We start from the raw sequence: 10,256 nt of genomic DNA, 5'->3' as shown, positions 1-10,256 counted from the left end.
AACAACCTGCAATATGCAGATGACACAACCTTGCTTGCTGAAAGTGAAGAGGACTTGAAGCACTTACTGATGAAGATCAAAGACCACAGCCTTCAGTTTAGATTATACCTCAACATAAAGAAAACAAAAATCCTCACAACTGGACCAATAAGCAACATCATGATAAACAGAGAAAAGACTGAAGTTGTCAAGGATTTCCTTTTACTTGTATCCACAATCAACACCCATGGAAGCAGCAGTCAAGAAATCAAATGACGCATTGCATTGGGCAAATCTGCTGCAAAAGATCTCTTTAAAGTGTTAAAAAGTAAAGATGTCACTTTGAAGACTAAGGTGTGCCTGACCCAAGCCATGGTGTTTTCAATCGCCTCATATGCATGTGAAAGCTGGACTACGAATAAGGAAGACCAAAGAACGGATGCCTTTGAATTATGGTGTTGGCGAAGAATATTGAATATACCATGGACTGCCAAAAGAACAAACAAATTTGTCTTGGAAGAAGTACAATCAGAATACTCCTTAGAAGCCAGGATGGTGAGACTGTCTTACATACTTTGGACATATTATCAGGAGAGATCAGTCTGTGAAGAAGGACATCAAGCTTGGTAAACTAGTGGGTCAATGAAAATGAGGAAGACCCTCAACGAGATGGATTGACACAGTGGCTGCAACAATGGGCTCAAGCGTAACAATGATTGTGAGGGTGGCACAGGACTGGGCAGTGTTTTGTTCTGGTGTACACAGGATTGCTATGAGTCAGAACCTACTTTATGGCACCTAACAACAACAACTGCCTGAAACACTGTTCCTCAAATTTTGTCAAGGCATGTTCTCTCTTGTCAGAGGAACCTCCTCTGGCAATCTTATCTGAAGACCCTTTGAGTCACTCCTTACCCAGTTAGCCTACTTGCTTTCCTTCATAGTACCGACTGCTCTCTAAGCATATCTTGTGTATTAATTCATTCACCTATTTTTGTCTACCTACCTCCACTATGGAACCTCCACTATACTATAGCGTGAAAACAGGGGCCTTATATGTCCTGTTTATAGCTATTTTTCTGGTATCTGAACTATGCCTGGTACAAAAAATAAAGGAAAGATTATCTACTTGAGAAATCCTTCAAGATTCTTAACATTCATCAGGCAAATATTTATTGAGCATCTACTATTCACCAGCAACTATTCTAGGACCTGGGAATATAGGCGGAGAACAAAACAGGCAAGGTCCTTAACCTCATTGGCCTTATGTTCTAGTGTGGGGAACGAGACAATAGACAAATAAACTAATTTTAAAAAATTAAGCACTGATAAGTGTCACTGAAAGGTTTAAAATACAATACAATATGGTGATAAGGAACGCTGAGTAGTCAAAAAAAAATCCTTTAAGCTAAGGTCTGAATTACATGAAGGAACCAGTGAGAAGCATTTCCAGGAAGAGCATTCCAGGGAGAGAAAACAGCTAGTGCCAAGGCCCTGAGGAGAGAATTTGCTTGATGACTTAAAGGAAGACAAAGAAAGTGCATGTGGCTGGAGTTTAATGGTCACAGGGGAAAGTGGTAAGCAAGGAATTTGCATAGATAGGCAAGGCTGAGACCATACGGGCCTTGTAGGACTGGGTAAAATTTTTGGATTTTACTCTGGGTGAAATGAGAAGATGTTAGAAGATTTTTATCCAGTAAATAACATGATCTGACCCTGGCTCTTCTGTGGAAGGCAGAGCAGAAGTTCTTGGAGAATTCCAGGTGAGAGATGATGGTGGATTGGCTTAGACGGTTGGTCGTGAGGTAGAGAGAAACAGATGAATTCAGATGTACTTTGTTTCAAACACAGGCTATTTTACGGAAACTTTTCTGGTAGGAAGCAGTCTTTCCTGCCTTGGAATCCCCACAATACTTTGTACTTCTGACTCTTATCTTCCTCTACGTGGCATTGCCCGTTATACCTGTTGCCAGTGAGTTGATTCTGACTCATAGCGACCTTATAGAGGATCATTTATTTATTTGATACCTTGAAATCTTTGTCTGATCCCCAACCATGATCGGCTAAGAAATATGAGTTCAATCATTCTTATGTCGTCTGTAGAACCTGGCACAGTGCCTTCACCTAGCATGTGTTTAATAAACAAGCTTTTAGGAGAGCAGGAAATAAGAAAGGATTTAAGGAAGTGTGCGATGAGAAGTGTGAAGGAAAAAGGAAGAAGCAATGGTGCTATTTAAGGACGGGACAGGGTCTGTGGCAGGGCGGTATGGAGTATATAAACACAAGGGTATGGGAGACAGGGTAGAACCAGAACTACTCAGCAACGTCTTAAGCTGCTTCCTGGAGAACATTTTCCTTTTTCTATTTCTCTCTCCTAGGCTCATAAGCTGAACACAGTAAGTACTTCCCTAATGGCTTCATGCCAGTTACTCTGCCATTTCCAGGTATTGCACAGAGAGTTCACTGTTTAAATAAATTTCCACCAGTTTTTGAAGCTCTCTCCAGGAACCACTGCAACATGTTCTCATGGCCTCCTGTTTCTCAGCCAGCAATTGCTATAGCATTGTGGTGCCTTCTACTCCCATAAGAATTGTCTAGCCAACGAGTAATGTGCTTGGCTTATTAACACTCATGGAATGTATGTGTGTTGAAATGGTGTTATTGGAAACCTTTTCCACACTATTTCATACTAAATATAGCATACACACTTCCAGACGAAATTTGTCAGGAAACTGTGAGAACGTCCAAGCTCACACACTTCAGAGAAGGTAGGCTAGCACCATTTGCTGACCTTTAACTTTGAATAAAATTTAGCTCCTCATCCTCATTAGAATTGAACTGCCAAATAGCACTCTACTCTGATTAATAAAGTTTTTTAATAAGCATGACACTTGCTAGCACTCTGCAGAGCTAGCTGAAATCCTGAACAGGGCTAAAGGGAGAAGTGCCAAATGGAAATATGACATTCCATATCCAGTAAAAGCAAAAGCATTTTGCTGCCAGTAGCCAAGTTCCTTGTTTTTAAGTCAAGTCCAGCTCTGGGTAAAAGATAATGGACTATGATGTTAGGAAATGGATACGTTCACTGCCTATGAAGTCAGGCCTGTCAAGGACTTACAAAACCATGGAAACCACTCAACCTGATACTCCAGGTTAATTCAAATCTCCAAACATACATTTTGAAATGTTCTGATTAATATTTTCAGGAGACACTAGCTGGGCCTGGTAAAGGGCCTTATGAATTAGGGAGGAAGGACACGAAGGTAGGCTTCCAGTGTAATTAGGAAGCCCTTACTGCCCGCCCATCACCTCCAGACTGATGCCTGAAATTCAACCTTAGTTTAGTTTAAGGCTTTAATCTCTGTTAAAATACAAATGGCGTTGGGAGTCTATCTCTTTAAGACCCCATTCGTCTGTACGTGAGTTAATACTGTGAGGGCAAGTTTTGATACCAAGAGTGAAAGTTGCAGAACCCGAGGACCTTAAAGTCCTGGTAGGGGACTGGGGGAGGTGGAATGGAGCCTAACAGAACCTGTCCTTGCTCTACATTCTTCTCCAAGGCCAGCCCTAGGTTGGGACATTAATGGTACTAAAGGCCAGTCATCAAGTTCCAAAAGAAATTTACTAAGTGCCTACTGCATACGCAATGCTGGCCTCATGCTGGGGTTCAAGAAGAGAATTTTGAAACTTCTGTCCGGGAAATATAATTTCATTTCCATGCATATCATTTCCCTTTCCATCTGTTACATGAACACTCTCACCTTCCTGTAAGTGCACTTACAATGGGAATTCAGGGTGATAAGCTGGATATTGTTTCCCATACTGCGGTGCTCTGTACTGAAATCTTAGGGACCATAAAAATTGAATTCCTTCCTTCTGGCTTCTCTAGACACAAAAACAAAAAAGACAGGCTAAGATCATCTGTTTTTAAAAATGTTTTTACTGAGCAGGAGTTCAACAACAAAAAAAGAAGTTTACCCCTAGAATGCTTTTCGGCTATAGCCATTTTATTTCTTTTGTTAAAACCAATGCCTCCAATTTTTTCACTTGAGACATTTAGATGTATTCCACAACTGCACACTTCAGGGCAGCTGAACATTGAAAGAGGATTTGGACAGTTGAGGTATGACTCAAATTTTGTAGGAGACAGCAGCTAGAATGGCTAAGGGAGTGAACCTATAAAAAATTCAGAAGTAATGTTTCCATACACATACTCTACTTTGTACCAAAGAGAATATTCACAGAGTTGCCATAAAAATATACAAGCCAGTCTCAGAGTTGGTGTATTTATCTGCTCATAAAATACTTTAGATAACTAATTGTGTAATACCCTGAGTATATCCCTTGTTGTAAAAGCGGGGGTGGGGGGGGGCGATGCAGTTAAAAGTGCAAAAGCCAACGTTTGCTGAATTCAGCATCAAGTCTTTACGGCAGGGCTTCGCGTTAAAGTTTGAAATCCCGCAATTTAAACAACACGAGGCTAGACATATAGTTACTGAATTTTGTTTCAAGTGCGTCTCCACTTAGAACCAGCTTGGAATCCGCCCACAAATATAAAAAGATGTGAAAATAGCATTGACATAGACACGCAACAGATGTTTTCATTATACCCCCAGAATGCACAGGGTGAAAGGTTAATATTTTTGAGGGAAAATATGTTAATGCTGTAACCGAAAAATAACATGAAACAAATGGCTTGATTAGGAGATGAAATTATCAGCAGGTGAAATGAATGTTAATATGTTTGATTAATGATCCCTAAGTCTTGTAGGGAGAATAAATGGTTTATATGGGATCCAAAACTAAAACTTTTCTTTCAAAACCTTTTGCACATTGTAGCTCTAATAAGAAGGTAATGCAAAATTCAATCATGTTTAAAAACAAACAAACACAGTAAAGGACCACAGGCAAGACGACCCAGCACAGGAATGATCCTGCCGTGCATATAAAACCTTTTCAAACCCAACAAAGGCTCAATAGATGCAGCATCAGAACTTTCCATCCCACATTCACTGCTGCAGTTTAGTGCTTGGAAGAGTCAGGGGTTATTCAGAAATTCATGCATTAAGGGTGGTGATTGAAAACAAATGGAGTGAGAAGCCTACTTAGTATGGTTTTTCACTGGTGATTCTTATAAGAAAAAGAAAATTTAAATAGGAAACTTCACCATTCTACCTGATGCATTTGTTAGAAAAATGTTAAATTAAGTCATTTGCAGTCAAGATGAACAAATTGGAGGTCTGCCTAGGTACACTGGTTGTTCACCCTACATGTGTTCCAACGACGTGTAGTCTGGCTAAAGAGATAGCTAATTGACAATTGTTCCTCCCAACACTTGTCCGTTAGGATAAATCCAGCTTGTGGACACTGAACGTTTCAAAGACAAATAACTGCATTAATTTTGTACTTCTAGAGCACTTAATAAATCTGACACTGTCTGGTGGTTTTCTTCATTTTCGACCACTTGACAGCTACTGTGATCACAAGTTTCAGATAATCTATTTTCCTGTGTAAAATAACAGCAATAAAGCAAGCTACAGGGAATAAGACCAAATCATGGAGCTTGTCATATCATGGAATTTCAAAAAGAATGCTGAAAGCATACTGGAAAGGACTCATATTATAGGCAGAAATTCAAAACATAGATTTGAATCAAAGGTATTCATTTAATATCAAAACAAATCGGATGCCCACTTCATTTGCAGAAGCAAACAGTATGCCTGTCACCAAGGAGCAGCCTTGTCTACTCAAAGTTCTTTACAGTGAATGTCCAGGACTTTTTTTTTAAATCTAAGGCTGGCATTTGTATCGAATCAAATAAGTTCTTCTTCATAATTTTTCTTTTCTAATGGTGGTATGTTTGCAGGGGGTGGGAAGAAAAGCAAAGGGCAGCAAAACCAGCCTTAAGTGCTTGGCAAATGATCTTCGTGAACCTGGACCTCATAAATCCTATAAAATGTTATATTTCAACAATAGGCTTGGAGAAGCTTTTCTCTCTGCAATGATGAAGCCCAGTTTCAAAATTTATAGTTTCATTTTAGAAATGGACTATAAAAAGAGACTAACTTAGCTGTCTATCAACTAAGCCTGACAATAGCAAATAAGGTGTGAGATCTCAATGTTGAATATATATTTAATATTAAAATTTTCTGATTAAACACTGCAAAGGGGTTTCCTTTGCAATGTATGCCGATGGGAGTGGTGATAGATGGAGCCTGGGTTGTCATAGCAATGTGCAGACCCTGATGTGACATTTCTTTCACTATCTACTGGGAGGTTTCTATTTTTCTGATACTGCCTATTCCAAGGGATGTTACAATATTAGGGGGTAGAGTGAGTCTATTAAAACAAGATCCAAATAAATGTGGCTTAGTTCAATTCATAAAAGAGCCAGGTGTGTAATCATTAATTTTTGTCAAAAAGGGTATAAAAACCTGTATCCAAATACATTTTAATAAATATAAATTGATTTTTTGAGGGGGAAAACGGAAGTTGATTCCAGTAACTACTCCTGTAGGTAACGGCACAGGGCTAAGGCAAAATGGTAACCTGAAACAGGCATAAGCTTCTAGAAAAATGTTTAGCCTCGCCACTAATCTAAGAAGTTCAAAGTCAAATTATACTGTTTTTCACCAATCAAGCTAGCAAATATTTAAGGGGGAAAAACTGAGAATACTCAATGCTGTGAGGAATGGAGTGAAATAAGCTATCACCTACCTTGCTAGCAGAAGCATTATTTGTTTCCATCTTTCTAGAAAGTTGCTGGCAATATGTTTCAAGCCCTTGGTGTATCATTTCCCTTTTAAGAACCTTAAGGTAATAATCCAAACTGTTTAGTAAAATGTAGGTACAAAGCTGCTTATCAGAGAGTAATTTATAATACTGAAAACCTTGAAATCTAAACGTCCAGTGGTAAGAGAAAGGTTACATAAAATTACAGTTATACAATTATGTTTTATGCAGCCATCAAAAGTGATGTTTTTGAAAAGAGTAATTAGGGAATTTCTACTTCCTTCCAGGAAAAGATCTCAATATAATGGTAAAAAAGGCAGAATAGCAAAATTTATATTTACATGTAAATACTTTATATGTATATAAATGTGTGAGTACTACTAAAAACAAAAATAAAGCCACCAGTTGCCATCAAGTCAGACTCATGGAGATCCCACGTATTTCAGAGTAGAACTGCAATGCAGGAGGCAGGGCCAAGATGGCAGAGTAGTCAGATGCTTCCAGTGGACCCTCTTACAACAAAGACCTGAAAACAACAAGTGAATCAATTATATATGGCAATCTGGGAGCTCTGAACATCAAAGGCAGAGTTGAGGAACCAGACTGAGTGGCAGGGCGAGGGAGAGACGGTTTGGAAGCAGTGAAGAGTTGCCAGACCTGACCCCGCAAGAGCCTGAGCCCTTCAGGCCTGATCAGCTCAGGAGTGAGCAGTGAGGCAGGCAAGTGGCGGTGCTCGGGAGGCGCGTTTTCTGCACTGGGAGAGATCCACGGCCAGAGAGTCTACACGGCCAGCCAGAACTAGTGAGAAGCAGCCCTGGATCGGCGAAAGATCAGTACTTGCGTATGGCCTACCACGTGGATCAAAAACACCCGCCTTAGGGAAAAACCTCTCTCCCATTTACCTCCACACTCCCCGCTCTGGACTGGGTCCCAGACCAGCTTCAGCAATTGCTGAGTCCCCTGGGCTGGAAGTAGGATACATCACACGCCCGGAGCCATTCTCCCTGCCTTGGGGAGTAAACAAATTAACAAATGGGAAAAAATAAACTGCTGGCTCCCCTAAGCCAGGAACCCAGGGTAGGTACAGCTCTTTGCCTAGGCACAGGCATAAGGGATTCATGGACTTTGAGTGCTTTTCCTCCTGCATAGACTTGTGTGGACCCATCTCAACAGCATAGGCCCTCATTACCGCAGTACAACAGGGTATATACCGGAAGTCTAACTTGAAATGTTTCAGCCGTGAAGGGGCAGGTTCTTGACATTTGACACTGCTCTCCTCATTAAGCAGGGTCTTCACCTACCCACATCAGGGGCCTGAGGATTGGAGGCTCCACCCACGCCACCTAGCCACCTGTGATAGGGGCCCTTGAATAAGAGGTGCCTCTGAGTCCTTACAGCCAACAGCATTAGGCACTCATAGTCTGACAGCAAAACCCACCCACCTATGCACTCTAGGGAACAGGGACACACCTTCCTCCTGGACACTCGGGGGTGGCCATCAGTCCCCTGCCTTGCTCAGAGTGTGTCCCCCTGCTGCAGCCAGATGCCTGTGCCTACACCAATCACCCATGCTTGTCTAGGACTATAAGTGAGAGCCTACACCACACACTTGGTGGCTATCTACCTGGGCACCTGAACTGAATCCATATAGGAGGAGTGAGCAGACTCTGAGCTCACATACCTAGTAACAGATCTAACCACCTGCTGACAGGACATTAGAGCTTCAACGGTGCCGATAATCAAACTAGCTCATATGAGCAGCCTATTTGGGTATATCAAAACAAAACAAGAAGCTAGGACACGGTAAGCAAACATAAAATAAATAAATATAATAACTTATTGATGGCTCAGAGACAACAGTCAATATCAAATCACATAAAGAGGCAATCCATGATGGCTTTCGCAAGCTCCCAAAATAAAGAATCTAGAAATTTTCCAGAGGACGAAAATTTCTTGGAATTACTGGAGGCAGAATACAAAAGATTAATACACAGAACTCTTTAAGAAATTAGGAAGGAAATTAAGCAAAACACAGAAGACGTAACAGAGGAAATTAAAAAGATTAGAGAAGAGCATAATGATAAATTTAACAGGCTGCAAGAATCCATACAGAGACAGCAATCAGAAATCCAGAAGATTAAACAATAAAATTTCAGGATTAAACAACTCAATAGAAAGTCACAGGAGCAGAACTGAGGCAACGGAAGTCAGAATTAGTGACATTGAAGATAAAGCACTTGACACCAACTTATTTGAGGAACAATCAGATAAAAGGAATTAAAAAAATGAAGAAACCCTAAGAATTATGTGGGACTCTATCAAGAGGAATAACCTACTAGTGATTGAAGTACCAGAACAGAGGGGGATAACAGAAAATACAGACAGGATTGTTGAAGATTTGTTGGCAGAAAATTTCCCTGATATCATGAAAGATGACAAGATATCTATCCAAGATGCTCATCAAATCCCACATAAGGTAGATCCCAAAAGAAAGTCACTAAGACATATTATAATCAAACTTGACAAAACCAAAGATAGAGAATTTTAAGAGCAGCTACGGATAAACGAAAAGTCATCTACAAACGAGAGTCAGTAACAATAAGCTCGGACTACTCAGAAGAAACCATGCAGACAAGAAGGCAATGGGATGACATATGTAAAGCCTTGAAGGAAAAAAAACTCTAGCCAAGAATTATATATCCAGCAAAACTGTCTCTCAAATATGATGGCAAAACTAGGACATTTCCAGATAAACAGAAGTTTAGGGTATTTGCAAAAACCAAACCAAAATTACAAGAAGTACTAAAGGGAGTCCTCTGGTTAGAAAATCAGCAACTTCAGATAACAACCCAAGACTAGAACACAGGACAGAGCAACCAGATAGCAACCCAGATAGGGAAGTTGCAAAAGTAAATCAAAGCTAAAACACTGAAAATAGGGAAACAGATGTCAATGTGTAAAAGATGACAACGTTAAAACAAAAAAGAGGGATATAACAATGTAGATATAGATTTTGCATATGGGGAGGAAGTTTAGGCAATATAAAGAAATAAAAGACTAGTATAAACTTAGAAAATAGGGGTAAATATTAAGGTAACCACAAAGGAAACTAACAATGCTACAAGTCAAAATAAAAAACTAGAAAAATATAAAGATGCAGCAAACAGAAAATCAACAACAATGAAAAAGACGAAAAGAAAATACATAATGAAAAATGACTCAGCACAGAAAATTAAGTGGAACAGAGAAACTGTGAACAACACACAAAAAAAGATATCAAAATAACAGCACTGAACTCATACCTATTAATAATTATCTTGAATGTATATGGACTAAATGCACCAATAAAGAGACAGAGTGGCAGACTGGATAAAAAAACATGATCTGTCTATATGCTGCCTAAAAGAGACACTCCTTAGACTTAAAGACAAACTAAAACTTGAAGGATGGAAAAAAATATATCAAGCAAACAACACTCAAAAGAGAGCAGGAGTAGCAATATTAATCTCTGACAAAATAGACTTTAAAGTAAAATCCACCACAAA

General features: G+C 39.7%; 1 protein-coding gene and 1 long non-coding RNA gene across 2 annotated transcripts in view; both read right to left on the bottom strand.

Annotated features, from left to right (window-relative positions):
* Window positions 1–10,256, bottom strand: part of PARD3B (par-3 family cell polarity regulator beta) — a 588,698-nt gene that overhangs the window by 18,017 nt on the left and 560,425 nt on the right. The gene's annotated exons all lie outside the window — the stretch shown is intronic.
* Window positions 3,800–10,256, bottom strand: part of LOC111820921 (uncharacterized) — an 18,088-nt gene continuing 11,631 nt past the window's right edge. The window contains exons 2-3 of the long non-coding RNA XR_002824422.1: window positions 6,697–6,789; window positions 3,800–3,864 (exon numbers count right to left, since the gene is read on the bottom strand). This is a non-coding gene — a long non-coding RNA (uncharacterized LOC111820921). The remainder of the gene's footprint in view (window positions 3,865–6,696; window positions 6,790–10,256) is intronic.

The sequence above is a fragment of the Trichechus manatus genome, unplaced genomic scaffold, assembly GCF_000243295.1.
Source record: "Trichechus manatus latirostris isolate Lorelei unplaced genomic scaffold, TriManLat1.0 scaffold00056, whole genome shotgun sequence".
Classification (NCBI taxonomy): Eukaryota; Metazoa; Chordata; class Mammalia; order Sirenia; family Trichechidae; genus Trichechus; species Trichechus manatus.
This window is presented reverse-complemented; position numbering and strand designations above follow the sequence as displayed.